Below are 13,375 nucleotides of genomic sequence, written 5' to 3'. Positions count from 1 at the left end.
TGAAAAAAAAAAGTGTTTGTTTGATTAATTAGTTATAATTTTTAGTATTTTTTCTTTATTACACGCTTGGCAGATCTTGTGAGAAGCCCTCGCTGTTTAATCCATAAATAGAAAGGACCCAAATCAAAATTTCAAAAATGAAAAAGATTTTAAAATTTTTTTATCCAACACAAGATCAGGACAAATCTAGATATATTAAGTAGTATGTTGATGAGAGTATTAAAAGACATACTATCCAAACCAATATTTTTGAACTAAAATCAATCATAATTTAAATGATTCAAAATTCCCAATTTTGGAGAACTTTTTTTGAAGATCCAAACTTACACTTAGCTAGTTTCTTGCAAACTTGAGCAACCTTTAAATATAATGGTGCCATTAATTATGATATTAAACTTAGATTTTTCACTTTTTTTCTAATGGATAAGGCCATGATGTGGTTGAATTCTTTGCAACCAGGCTCTATGACTACATGGAATGAGTTAGCTGAAAAATTCCTAGCTAGGTATTCCCCGCATTCTAAAATTACTAAATTTAGAAATGATATCACTTCCTTTACCTACTTTAAAGGAGAATGAATTTATAAAAGTTGGGAGAGATTTAAGAAAATGTTTAGGAAATGCCCTCACAATGCCTTACCCAAATGCTTGATTATTCTAACCATTTATAATGGATTAGATGGATACCTTATATCAATCATAGGTCATGTAGCTGGAGGATGCGTAATGTTTGAGCCATTTGATGAAGCATGTGAACTAATAGAGGAAATAGCTATAAATAATTTCAAAAGTGACCTTCTGATAGGGTGAATCCTAAGAGAATAATTGGAGTCTATAAATAAGATGATTTATCGATTCTTACTACTCAGGTAGCTGATATTTCAAAGAAATTGGATATTGTTGGAGCTAAATCAAGATCATGATCATCTATATAATGGAAAGTGACTAATTTAAATTTTATTTATGATACTCATGCGTTAAGGATTTATTTGAATTTAATTGGAAGATGGAACAATCCCTATTCCAATACTTATAACCTGATTTGGAAGAACCATCCTAGGTTTAGTTGGTTAAATAATACTTGGGGCAAGAATCAAAAGAATTTGGAAAACCTAGTCAAGGCTACAGATCATTTAAGGGATCCTAGGTTTTTTGGATAAAAATCTAAAATCTAGGTTATTTAGAGATGGTTTATTAGGTGAATTTCCTTCACCTTATTTCCCACCACTCAAATTCTCTTCCCATTATGGTTTGGCTACTTTATTGATTTCAGAGGAGGAAATGTTATCACTTGTTGCACCTTTTGAGTTTACCTTAGTCAGGAAGTTCATAGACTGTCGTCTGCCCCTTGATACTATTCGCAAATATTTCTTTAACCTGAACGTTTGTGGTGCATTTTTGGTTGCAATTTTGAACCCTAAAAATGTGTTGAATAAACTTATGAATGATTTAGATTATTTTATGATTTTTTCCCACCAATCCTATTTTGTTAGCAATTGCTACATGAAGCTTTTTAAGAGGACTCTCCATTCTGATATTATCTGTGGAGTCCCCTATTGTTCCCATTTGGATCTCTTTTATCCATTTGCGCCCGCATATTTTTTCCCCCGGCATACTTCACGGATTGGGGTCACTGTTTTGAAGACCTTTGAGAATGGATAATGCAAAAATTAGTGGTTATATACCATCCATTGCTCCCATACTTTTTGAATTAGATGTTACCAAAAGACATACTTCTCAATTTTAACTCGGTGCTAAGTCTATGGGTTACATTCAATTGGTTGAGGAAGAGTTTCCTTCATATTTCATTTATTATAACTTTTGGCCATTTGAAGGATGGTTGTCCAATTTTATTTTCTAATTTGAATGCTGCTCTTCATGTAAAGGAGGGGGTTGTGGCTGATATTCATACTTTGCTTGAACTGATGATCCAGTCAATGGTTTAGTTGGGGTGGCCCAAGGTGAGTTGTTGTTGGATCAAGTTCTGAATGGTTCCCATGGGGATGGTTTTTTTTCTCCTATGCCTAATGTTGTGGGGCATAAAATTATGCGTATTTTTACTAAGGAGCCTAGTGATGTTGTTTTTTATACTTCTGGTGGTTTGCTTTCTCCTATTGTGCTTAATAAGGAGGTGGCAGATGGGATTTTGGTTGGATCTAAGGATGTGGGAGTGGATATTATGGCCTTGTCTCATGTTGTGGTAGAGGTTGAAAATAAGGCATAATTGGCTGATGGTCAAGCTGAAGTGTGTGTTGTTTCATCTGAGGTTGTGGTTACTCCTAGCCCTATTTTGGGTTAGTTTCTTCTAATCTTGTGGGGTCTAGTGGTGGTTCTATTTCTCATGCATCTGAGACTATTGTGAAGGTGCCTATTATTGCTACATCCGCTAATGGTTTGAATTCTCATTTTGTTTCTAATTTTGATGTTATTTGTGCTAGACATTTAGGTTGGCTTCGGGTGAGGTGAGTGAAGATGTTGGTGATGTGCATGATGATTATTTTCATGACTTGTATGGTTTAGATGTTATTCAAGTTGTTGATAAAGCTATCTTGCATGGCAGTAAATGTTGTAGAATGAAATCTAAGAAGTAATTATGATGTTTTGTTGAGTGGGTTTTTTTTTTCCTTTTTGGTATTTGTTGTTGGTTGCTTTTTGGCCGATAATTTGTTGGTTTGGGTGCTGTCTAGGGGATTTGATTCCCCCCTTCCTCTTCTCTATTTAGCTTTGCATGTTTTACAGGTTTTCCACTCCTTATCTGGTGGTTCTGAGTCGTTGGATTGCTCCTGGTAGCCATTTTTGGGGTGTTGTCTTGGATGCTTCCTAATGTTGGTAGCTTTGTCTTTTGGTTTCTATTTTTTTTCTTTTGTGTTTTGAATTACTTTTATTTTCCTATAATATATATGATTTCAAACTCTTAGGTCTTATTACAAATGTTTCTCTTTTAGTGAGCTTCTGATCCTATAAGGATGTATATTTTTTCCAGTATTAACGCATAGGCCCTACCGTGGTTTTTCTCCAATATATATATATATATAACAATTTTATTCTCCACTCACTCTTCTCTTACTGCCACCAACACTAGCTTATCATTGAAGGAATAAGATAAGGGAAAGGCAAAGAGGAGAGAGGAAAAAATATTTGCATTTCAGTTGCCAATCTACTCTGTCACTTTTACAAAAATTTGTTATATCGAGGAAAGTGACTGTAATCTTATCTCTATTTTCAAAAATTTTTATTATGATTGTATAATTTCTTCTTCTTTTAAATTAAATTTATTTTATTTCTTAGAATTTTTGTGAACTTTAACTAAGCAACTTTATGTATGTTATAGTTTTCATCACTCTGGTCATTCTGGCAAATTGATTGAGTAATTTTTTTAGTTAAATGAAACTTAATATGTTTTGTATGATATGCACATAATAAAGATTTTGGTATTTTTATATAATACAATTAATATAAGCATTATAAATGAAGTGAGGTTTTTATTTGGTAGTAACTATTTGTTATTACTTTTATAATATTATGATAGTAATAATGTATAAAAAGAAGTAAAGGCTGGTGATTTACTTACATTGCCTAAAGAGTAATTTAAGCCTATATAAGATGTTGGGTGGATGAGCTTTCCATTAAATATTGTGATTTGGTGTTATCCTCTAGTAATTCAAATGATTTATAGATTAAGAGTTATAAGAAGTTATTACAGTCCTAATGGGTAAGGAGTGATAATTTTGTTTTACAAGTCAAGCTACTGAATTTCTAACTACTAAAAAATCTTGGAAGCCATAACTCATACTTATTTAGTATGACTACTATAATGCATGTTACTCCACTATTGTTACTATTAATTTACAATTACGTTGATAACTATTTTACTACTACTATATTACTTCATTGTTAATACTATCAACTCTACCGGTACTCATATTATTATTAATATTACTACTGATTCACTATCAATATTACAATTATTGATTTACCATTACTAAGCACATGATTTCTATAAAGAGTATGTGATACTGATCAAGTGATACTGAGCATGTGATATAATATTCCAATTGGATATGAATATCGAATGATTGAAGCTCATGTGTATAATAATTTGATTTTACTGCATTTTTATGAATTTTCAAAGTTTTTATAAATGTTTATAGTTTAATAATTTATAGGATTTCCTTACTAGTATGACATATGATTTGGGAAAGATTGTTTACTACTTATTTGATTCAATCTCTATACTAATTTACTGATCTATTGATTTATCGATTTAGAAATTTACTAGTTTCCTTATTCTATTGTTTCTATACTACACTTTTTTCTTAGTATCATTAACATACTATTATATTATTTTACCTCTTTTATAATTATTGCATATGGTTTTAATGCTACTATTATGAACTAACTAAGGACATGCATATCATTCTTTTACCATGCTTTGAGTTTAATTTCAATGATTTCAGGTAAGGGTAGAGGATCAGGAGTGTGAGATTGATTAGTTACAGGATGCTTTAGGTTTTATTTTATGTTATTAGTTATTCTTTAAGTAAGGAGAAGATATATTTTATTTTATGATTGTGAAACTCGTAGCTATTATATACGATTTTGGAGTTTATATATATATGGGCATTAAGATTCTATGTGCATATCATTCCCCCGGCATACTCCACACATAAATGATAGGTTTGGACCCTTATCTAAGAAATGGAAGACAACTATGGGCATTAAGATTCCTAGAGCTTCACCTGAGTACCACAGTAAGAAAATCCTTACATCCCAACCATCACTGTTAGACTTGCCCCTGACTATCAGTACTACACCTCTACCTAATAGCTACCAAACCTCTTCTTGGCCATAAATAATGGATATTTCATTAGAGGATCTTTATCATTAAATATTAATTGACTGAAAGATGATAAAACATGTAGTTAGACCATTCACTCTATCCCATGATTATAATCATCAAAACACCATCACCCGACTATAGTACTTTGAACATCATCACCTGCAAGTTCTAGTCCAACCTAAAATCTACCCACACTTTACTTCTCCAACCTGATCCAAACATGAAAACAAAAAAGGATCAAAAATCTTAACCTGGACCTGAGCCCCACCAAATTTAGGTCAAGTTGACCTGACACGTGGACCCAAGAAAAGGCAAGCTCATGGAAAATATGAGAGAGGAGAGGTCAAGTATGCAATGTGAATGAGCAAAAATGATGGTGCCATCTGTGTAGTGTGTGTGAGCAATGAGGCCAATCCAAAAATTCATGCGCTAGCTGAGTTACAAGAGGGCTAGTAAGCCATAAGCATGTGCTTCCTTTTGAGCAACCCAGAGGGTGTAACCAAAAGGTGAGCAATGAGCTTACTCTAGAGCCAAGTAGAGGCATAAGTGATCTTTGAATTGATTTTAGTTTTTTGGGTCAACCTTATGTTGCAACTCAAGCTCATGAGTTTATATTTTTGAGGATAACAAATATTATGGCTCACATCTTTATGTTTCATAATATTATTTATTCTATACTTATTTTATGTGTATAGTAATATTTCAAAAAAATCATACTCCAAAATGCCAAAGACTTTAAGACAAATTAGATTAGGGTTTCTTGTAATGAAGTATGTAATTTTTCTATTCTTCTTGAGTCTGAGAAAGTGTGATTATAATTGGGTAACTGTGCACAAACACACACACTAGGGGAGTGAGTCAAAAATTTAGATTTGTTTAAATAGTTTGTAATGTATGATGTATGGTTCATATAGATGACTCACAAGTACGAAATGGGGTCATATATAATCATACTAGATGAACTTGTTCAGCTTTTGAATTATTCATATAGTATAATGTCAGTTCATACAGACAACTGACAGAGTACAAAATCAGGTTTGTACAAGATGATACATAGATTTTTTAATTGTTCATACGAGATGATATATATTTATATGGATGACTAAATTGAGTTTGTGCCAGTTCATACAAACAAATTTGAATTGTTTGTATGACAGGTCATACATTCATATGAAAGAATCGTACGGGACTATATACAATCGTATAGTATGATCATATGACAGTTTTCTTGCAATTTTTAGTTTTTGGTCGGGTTTTCATGTCCTTTATATATAAGGAGTTCTAAAAACTTTCACTAAACACCTTTGTTGAGAATATCTCTTGAGAGTAGCCATTGAGTGTGAGTGTTTTGGAGTGATAGTGAGAGTGATGTGTAAAATATCAAGTGAGGGCGTAGTTGTGAGGGATTAACAAGGTTGCCCAACGTAAGGATCTCTTTGTCTCCTTCATGTTTCTACCCATCTCCTCTGGAGGCTCTTAAGTGAAGTTTTACAACATTGGTTACGAGTTATTTTCCTTCAGCAGGAGGGAGAAAAAGGATGACGGTTCTCTACCTTCACCAGGACCGTAAAAAGGATGACGATTCTCTTCCTTCACTAGGAAGGTGAAAAAGGATGATGGTTATCTTCCTTCACTAGGGAGGGTTAAAAAGGATGGCTATTCTCTGCCACACTGGTTTGGTAGGAGAGAGTTTGTAAGGGCTTCTTCACCTTATTGTTCGAGTAAAAGGAAAGTCTCTATTATTTAATATAATACTTGAAGAAGGAGTCTTGAAGGAGTGTACGTAGGTATAGTTGGACCGAACCACTATAAAATTTAGTGTTCTTCTATTCCCTTTTATTTTCTGTATTTTTATTTTATGCACTTTAATATTTTGTGGTTAAAAAATCTTTTATGAAAATCATATTCAAATAACTACATATTTTAAGGATCAGAGATTTAATTTCTTGAAACGGTTTTAAAAAAATTATTTAAATAACCAAATCACCCCCTCTTGGTTAGCCTTGAGATAATTGCTTTAGTTTTAACAACCTATACTGACTTTCACCTAAACATGACCTAATTTTATAAATGGATCAAATTTTTAAACCCGAACATAACCTGATTTAAAAAATAGATCATATTCTTGAACTTAAACCCGACCCATCCTACAAATGGGTTGACCCAAAAAAATAATTTTTTGGTTGTGTCTAGGTTAAGTTTTGGTTCGGGTCAACTATTGATACCCCTACCTCCAACTACGGTCCCTCCAATCACTATCATTTGATTACAGTCCCTCTTATGATAATTTCACAATTATGGTCCCTTCGATGTTAGACTCATTTATGATCCCTCTTACCATAGTTCCCTAACGATTGCCTATAGCCTCCATTGCCTTATTTTGATCCCTACTACCACAGTCACCCCATTACGGCTCCTTTAGCTACCATCACCAAACTATGATTCCTACGACTACCATCATACTACTATGGTTCCTATAATTTCTTCCACTCAACTACGATCCCTCCAAAACTATCACTTGACTACAATCCCATCAACCATTATTACCTGAATTTTGTCCCATAAATCTTTGATTCGATCTACAGTCCTTCCAACCTTGGTTGTATGACTATATTCTTATTGATCTCCATCGTGAGACTATGGTCCCTCTGATGCAAATTGTATTACTATGGTCCCCCAAAAAATGGTCCCAAACTATTGTCCCTCTTTCCTCTTTTAACCTTCTATGATCCTTCAAGCCATCATCTACCCATTATAATTCCTCCTCTATCAGTGGCTAAATTGTAGCCTCTCTATCCTCTTTTATTAGACTTCACATGAATATGGTTTATGTGATCATCATTGCTCAACTTTGATCTTATAGGCCTCCATTGGCTGAGATGATCCCTTTGACCTCAATCACTTGACTATGGCCCTTCCAATCAAAATATTCTAAATATAATTACCTTTTAATCCATCACACAATTATGGTATCTCTCACCACCATCAACTCACTATAGACCCTTTGACTATAATCACTCAACTAAGGTCCCTTCAATCCATATGACCAATATCACCTGACTATGACCCCTCATACCATATTCAGTCTACTATGGTCCCTTTGACCTTATTTGTCAGACCACATAACCTATGACCATATTTTTCTAGCTACAGTCCCTCAGATCTACATCTCTTGAACAAAGTCCTTCTTACCACCATCTCTTGACTATGTTCCATATGGACTCTATCACCCAAGTATGGTCTCTCCTACCATAATCACTAGATTATAGTCTCTTGGACCTCCATCATATGTCCTTGGTTCTTCTGACCACTATTAACTGAATATAGTCACAACAATTTATAATGACCAACAACAGTTCTTAAACTTTAGTTGCATGAATATTGTCCCTTAGACCTTCATGTTCAATTACAATTATTTTGACCTCTATCGCCTAATTACGGTTTATTTTGTCCACCATTCTCTTTATTATAGTCCCTCCCATCATCAGTAATCTGACTAAATTCCCTATGATCTCCACCACTAGACTATGGTTCCTCTGGCCACTATCACCCGACTATGATACCTCCACCTTCATCTCCCCAATATTGTTCCTTTGACCTCCATCACTTGAATAAGGTCCCACTGACCTCCATTATCTCGACTATGATCCCTTAGACCTTAGACACTTGAATATTATCACGTAGACCACCATCGCCTACATACAAACCCTTCAACCTTTATCACCCAATAATGGTCCCTCCAACGAACATCATCTAACTATGATCCTTCCTACCACAATCACCCAATTATGGTCCTTTTGATCTCTATCCAGCCTCCATCCCTATACCATTTCACATTCAACAATAAGAGTGTAACTTTGGTTCCTTTAACATCTTTTTCAAGTCTATGACCCCTCTAATTACTATCACCCATCTAAAATCACTCCAACTATTGTCAAACAACAAAGGTCCCTCTAACCTCCATTGTTTGACTACGATCCCATTGATCTCTAATACATTAAAATGTTTCCTCATACCTTAGTCGGCTAATAATTGTCCATCCAACAACTGCCACCTAACTATGATCCCATTAACTTATATTGCCCAATAATTGTGCGACATACTTCGGTCGCCTAATAATGGCCCCTCTAACCACTATCACCCGACTATGATCTCTCTTCCCTTTATTACTCAATTACAGTCTCTCCAGCCATTGTTAACATATTGCGGTCCCTCAAACCTCAATCGGTCAACTAAGGTGCCTATATCTTCCATCACCCGACCTTGGTTCCTCTTACCACTGTCAGCCTACTATGATCACATTGACCTTCATTGCCCGACTATAGTCTATCATATCATAATAGCCTGACTATAATTCCTCTGACCACTATAACTTGACAAAGGTCCCACCAACTACTGTTGCCATACTATGGTACCTCCGACCATAATTGTCCGATTTGGGTACCTTTGACCAATGTTTTCTACCTATTGTCCCTCTTACCATTATCGATTGACTTCAATCTATATGATCACAATCGTTGGACTACAATCCCATCAACCTCTGTTGCTTAACTACAATTCCTATTATTAATATCACATGATTATAGTTCCATAAACCTCATTTCCTAACTAAAGTCCCACAAAACTCACTAGCCCTACTATAACTCCTCTGACCACAATCTTCTAACAATGATCCCTCTGACCTTTATCACTGGACTACTGCCTCACTGACTTTTGTTACTAAACTATGTTCCCTTCGACATCAATAGCTCAAACACACTCCCTCTGACCTTAATCGCTAGACTATAACCTCTTCGACATTCGTCGCCTAATTATAATTCCTCTGACCACCATCGTTTAACAATATTCTTGTCGACCAAATAAACTAGCCAATAATCTCTTAAAAACAATTGTCATGGAGGTGAATTCATCTAACTCAAACTATATAACATGTTATATATGATGTATATTTTCTCCATTACCCTAACATCTTTCCCTATGGAAGGAAATCATTTGTAATCAATGACAAACACAAGCGGATTCATTGTAATGGGGCTAGGCCCCGTTATTTTTTTTTCCTTAGTTTTTCATCTAAAAAGTATGGTGCCTCGTCTAAGTCTTTGTTAAAACTTCATATAAAGCTAGGATTTCAAACTCTATATCTCTCTACCGCTGCAAACATTTCTTAACACAATAGGTTTGAAAATCAATGTCAATAACCAATTCCAGCAACAACCATCACCCAACTATTGTTTCTTGGCGTCATTACAACACTGCCATTGTTTAATCACCGTCCCATTAGAACTATTGCTTGAACGCCATTACCCATTGACCATTTCCTAACCACCTCATATATCGATTATGCTAGCATCTACTAAATAACTTATGTCTCCTAACTAATGTTATCATCATTCACTGATTTCCTAATCTTCCCATTGCATTCACAAAAGTCAAGATAGTAATTCAAAATTTTCAATAATCATGTTATTTTTAATTGAGGGGAAGAGTAGATTTATTTAATCTTTCCTGTATAATGAATTATTTCAATTGGACATGAAATTGTGGGTTTGTCCCTTTTCAAAATTTTCACCTAAATACTCAAATTTTTCTTGTAATTTTTTGTTTATCTATCTAGATGAATCTTTATGTAATACTAACATGATAAACTTCATCTATCCATATAATTCTTCCGCATGCAACAAGTATATATAGTTTTCTTCTTAGAGCATGTAGAAGCTTTCCGCTTACATACAATTAAGTAAACCACGCTCATAGAAGGTATAAGTTATTTAGGTGAAAAATCTTGTGATTTGACTCAATTAATATAGTAATGGTATATTTGTTGAAAATTGTAATAGTCTGTCATTCTCTAGCAGCGGGTAATTTATGGGCTGAATAGAGGAAGAATTTGAATTATAAAATTTTGTGTGCAGTAGGTACATGAAAGAAATTTAGATTCCTCAATTTCAGTAGCAAGAAAGCTTCCAATTCCCTTCTTGGATTTCATTGCAAGTAATAGAAGTATATTTGCTTTGCTATGCATGTCTTCATAATGAATTGATTTACTTCAGAAAGTCGGAGATTAAGTCAAAACATTAAAAAATTCCAAAGAGCGGGTTGCAATTCTAGAAGTCTTCAAAAATTTTTGTTAATAATAGAAAAAATTATATTTGTATTTTTTTTAAGAGTAATTATTCATATTTATTTTAAAAATGAAGAATTTTTTTCAAACAGCTTATATCGGTAATCCATCTTTTTCTTTTAATATTTTTTGAATATATAGTCGATCATATATTGAATATTCGATTTGAGCTCTATTTGACTTAGAATCAAATCCTTCTTCGTATTATTGATCTCATGCCATCAAACTATAGTATTTGGCATTAAATTTAATAAAATAAAGTTCCGATAATCTCAATATTAATTAAAGAATGTGGGTTGATCTACCATTTGTGCTAGATCACGTAAATTTTTATGCGGCAAAAGTAAGTGCCCTATTATTTGCGCACGTTAAAATCTAGAAATCCAAAGTTAGTCTTGAAAATTTTATAACGCTTACATTGTGGACTTCAACTTGAATATGAGAGAGAGAGAGAGTTCAATTTCCATTTGTACTTATTTTAAGAAGGCAGATGTAGATTGAGAAGAGAGTGAGAGAGCTATTCCAAGCTTCTGTTATAATGATTTTGAGAACAGATGTTGATCAAGGAAGTAACTGGCGGTGAGAGAGAAAAAATGGATAAGGCTTAGTTATGACTTGTATGGGTCACTTTAAAAACTTATAAAATCAGAAATTTAATAGAATATTTTTTCTGCTTTTGAAGGATATTGATTTTTTATTCCTCTTTTCAAATGGATAAAGTTGATTTAAATTTATGTTTTGGTATTTAAATTTAGGAAAATAATAATAATAATAATAATAATAATAATTGAATTGAATTTCGAGCAGTATAGGCATATTTATGAGCAAAACTAATCTATGATTCTATCTTTTAATTTAATTACATTTTTTGTGGCAATTAAATATTATTTTATTATGTCCATGTATTAAAAAAGCGTTTAGATTTTTAAAAAATAAAGAATTTTCAACTTTGATACTCTATTTTTGTTTAATTTAAAGCATTTAAATTTTATTATTAAATTTAAATTTAAAAACATTTAAATTGCTAATAGAAAAAATATAAAACATAATTTATATTGTGTTAATTATTAGAGAAAATTAGATACATATCTTACAAAACTATTACACTTCTACATTTAATATCGAAATAAACTTTTTTTTTCAATAATATAAATTTTTTAAACTCAATAAAAAAACAACAAAATGGCATTTTTGACAAAAATAATAATCACAAAAAATTGCGTGGGAATAGACTGAGCCGAACATGTGCTTGTTCAAATTTAAAGTTGTTTATTATTTAGTTGTTGTTGGTTATTTCGTGAGCCATTAAAGTTTTTTATTTAAAATGATATATGTTAATGTTTGATTTGTGTTTGGTTCTTACTAAGTTAATTTAGTGTTTATTGAGCATAAAAAAAGAGTATCTTATTGATCTATCAATGAGCATTATTTTCTGGATGTTCAATAGCTTAACATACGAGTTTTATTATCCCTACTAACAAATAACTGCCACAGAGCTTGTTCGAGAACATATCTAGCCTGTATTTTTAAGCTATAATAAGAGCTACTTCAAGAATTGAAGAGCTCAAAAATAGTTTCTTTCTTTAAACGGGCTTGTTTATGAACATTTTAAATAATAAAAAAAAACTTAGTAAATACAAAAAAATATTTGTACTCCGTGAATATTTTTTATGATTGAAATTTTAAATTTAAAAAGAAATTAATTTTTATGAAATAAAATAATTTATTATAAGAAAAAAATAATGTAAAAGATACCCAAAAAAATGATTTAAGATTATCTATCTATTTCAAATAAAGAATAATTTATTTATTAATTAATGATTAACATGCAATTAAACTATATAATAACTAAATAATATTTAAATTTACTTGTTCATTACTTTCATAATGAGTCCTAATCAACCCCATATCTCACATTAATCGACATTTCTTAATGAGCTTGTTCACGATCTTAGTATCAAACAAAAATTGAGCTTTTTATATAGCTTCATGTCCAGCATGTTCATGAGTTTTAAATAATGTTATACTAATAATCATAAATAAATTAAACACCAAGTTGATCAAGCTTGTTTGATTAACCATCAGGTATTTTTAAAAAAAATTATGCTTGTTTGATTACAATCATGAATGTGCCATAATGGAGTTGAGCTATGAGTAACTTGTTAAATGTTGGATTTGTTTGCAGTCCTACATGAGAACAAAACATAACTTTTTTTAACATATTTATGTTCTGCAACCTCCAATGAACATGTTTTTTTTTTCTTTACAAAACCTTGAGAGAGAAGCTCCCAGTTTGTTGAGAGAGAAAATCTTTTTTTTTTTCAAATTTTCATTGTTCCGTTGTTTTGTCGGATTTTTTTTTGATGATGTTAGAGGTAGCAGAGGCCACTACTGGTAGCTAAAATTCCTTCGAGA

The 13,375-nt window shown here is 32.4% G+C and overlaps 1 non-coding gene across 1 annotated transcript; it reads right to left on the bottom strand.

Moving 5' to 3' along the window:
• Positions 1-530: 530 nt before the first annotated feature.
• On the bottom strand, positions 531-637 carry LOC114578561. The gene has a single exon (XR_003699563.1). It is a non-coding gene; the product is annotated as a small nucleolar RNA R71 (small nucleolar RNA).
• Positions 638-13,375: the final 12,738 nt, after the last annotated feature.

Source organism: Dendrobium catenatum, unplaced genomic scaffold (assembly GCF_001605985.2).
Source record: "Dendrobium catenatum unplaced genomic scaffold, ASM160598v2 original_scaffold_75961, whole genome shotgun sequence".
NCBI lineage: Eukaryota > Viridiplantae > Streptophyta > Magnoliopsida > Asparagales > Orchidaceae > Dendrobium > Dendrobium catenatum.
The sequence above is the reverse complement of the archived record's forward strand: the minus strand, read 5'-3'. Positions and strand labels throughout refer to the sequence as shown.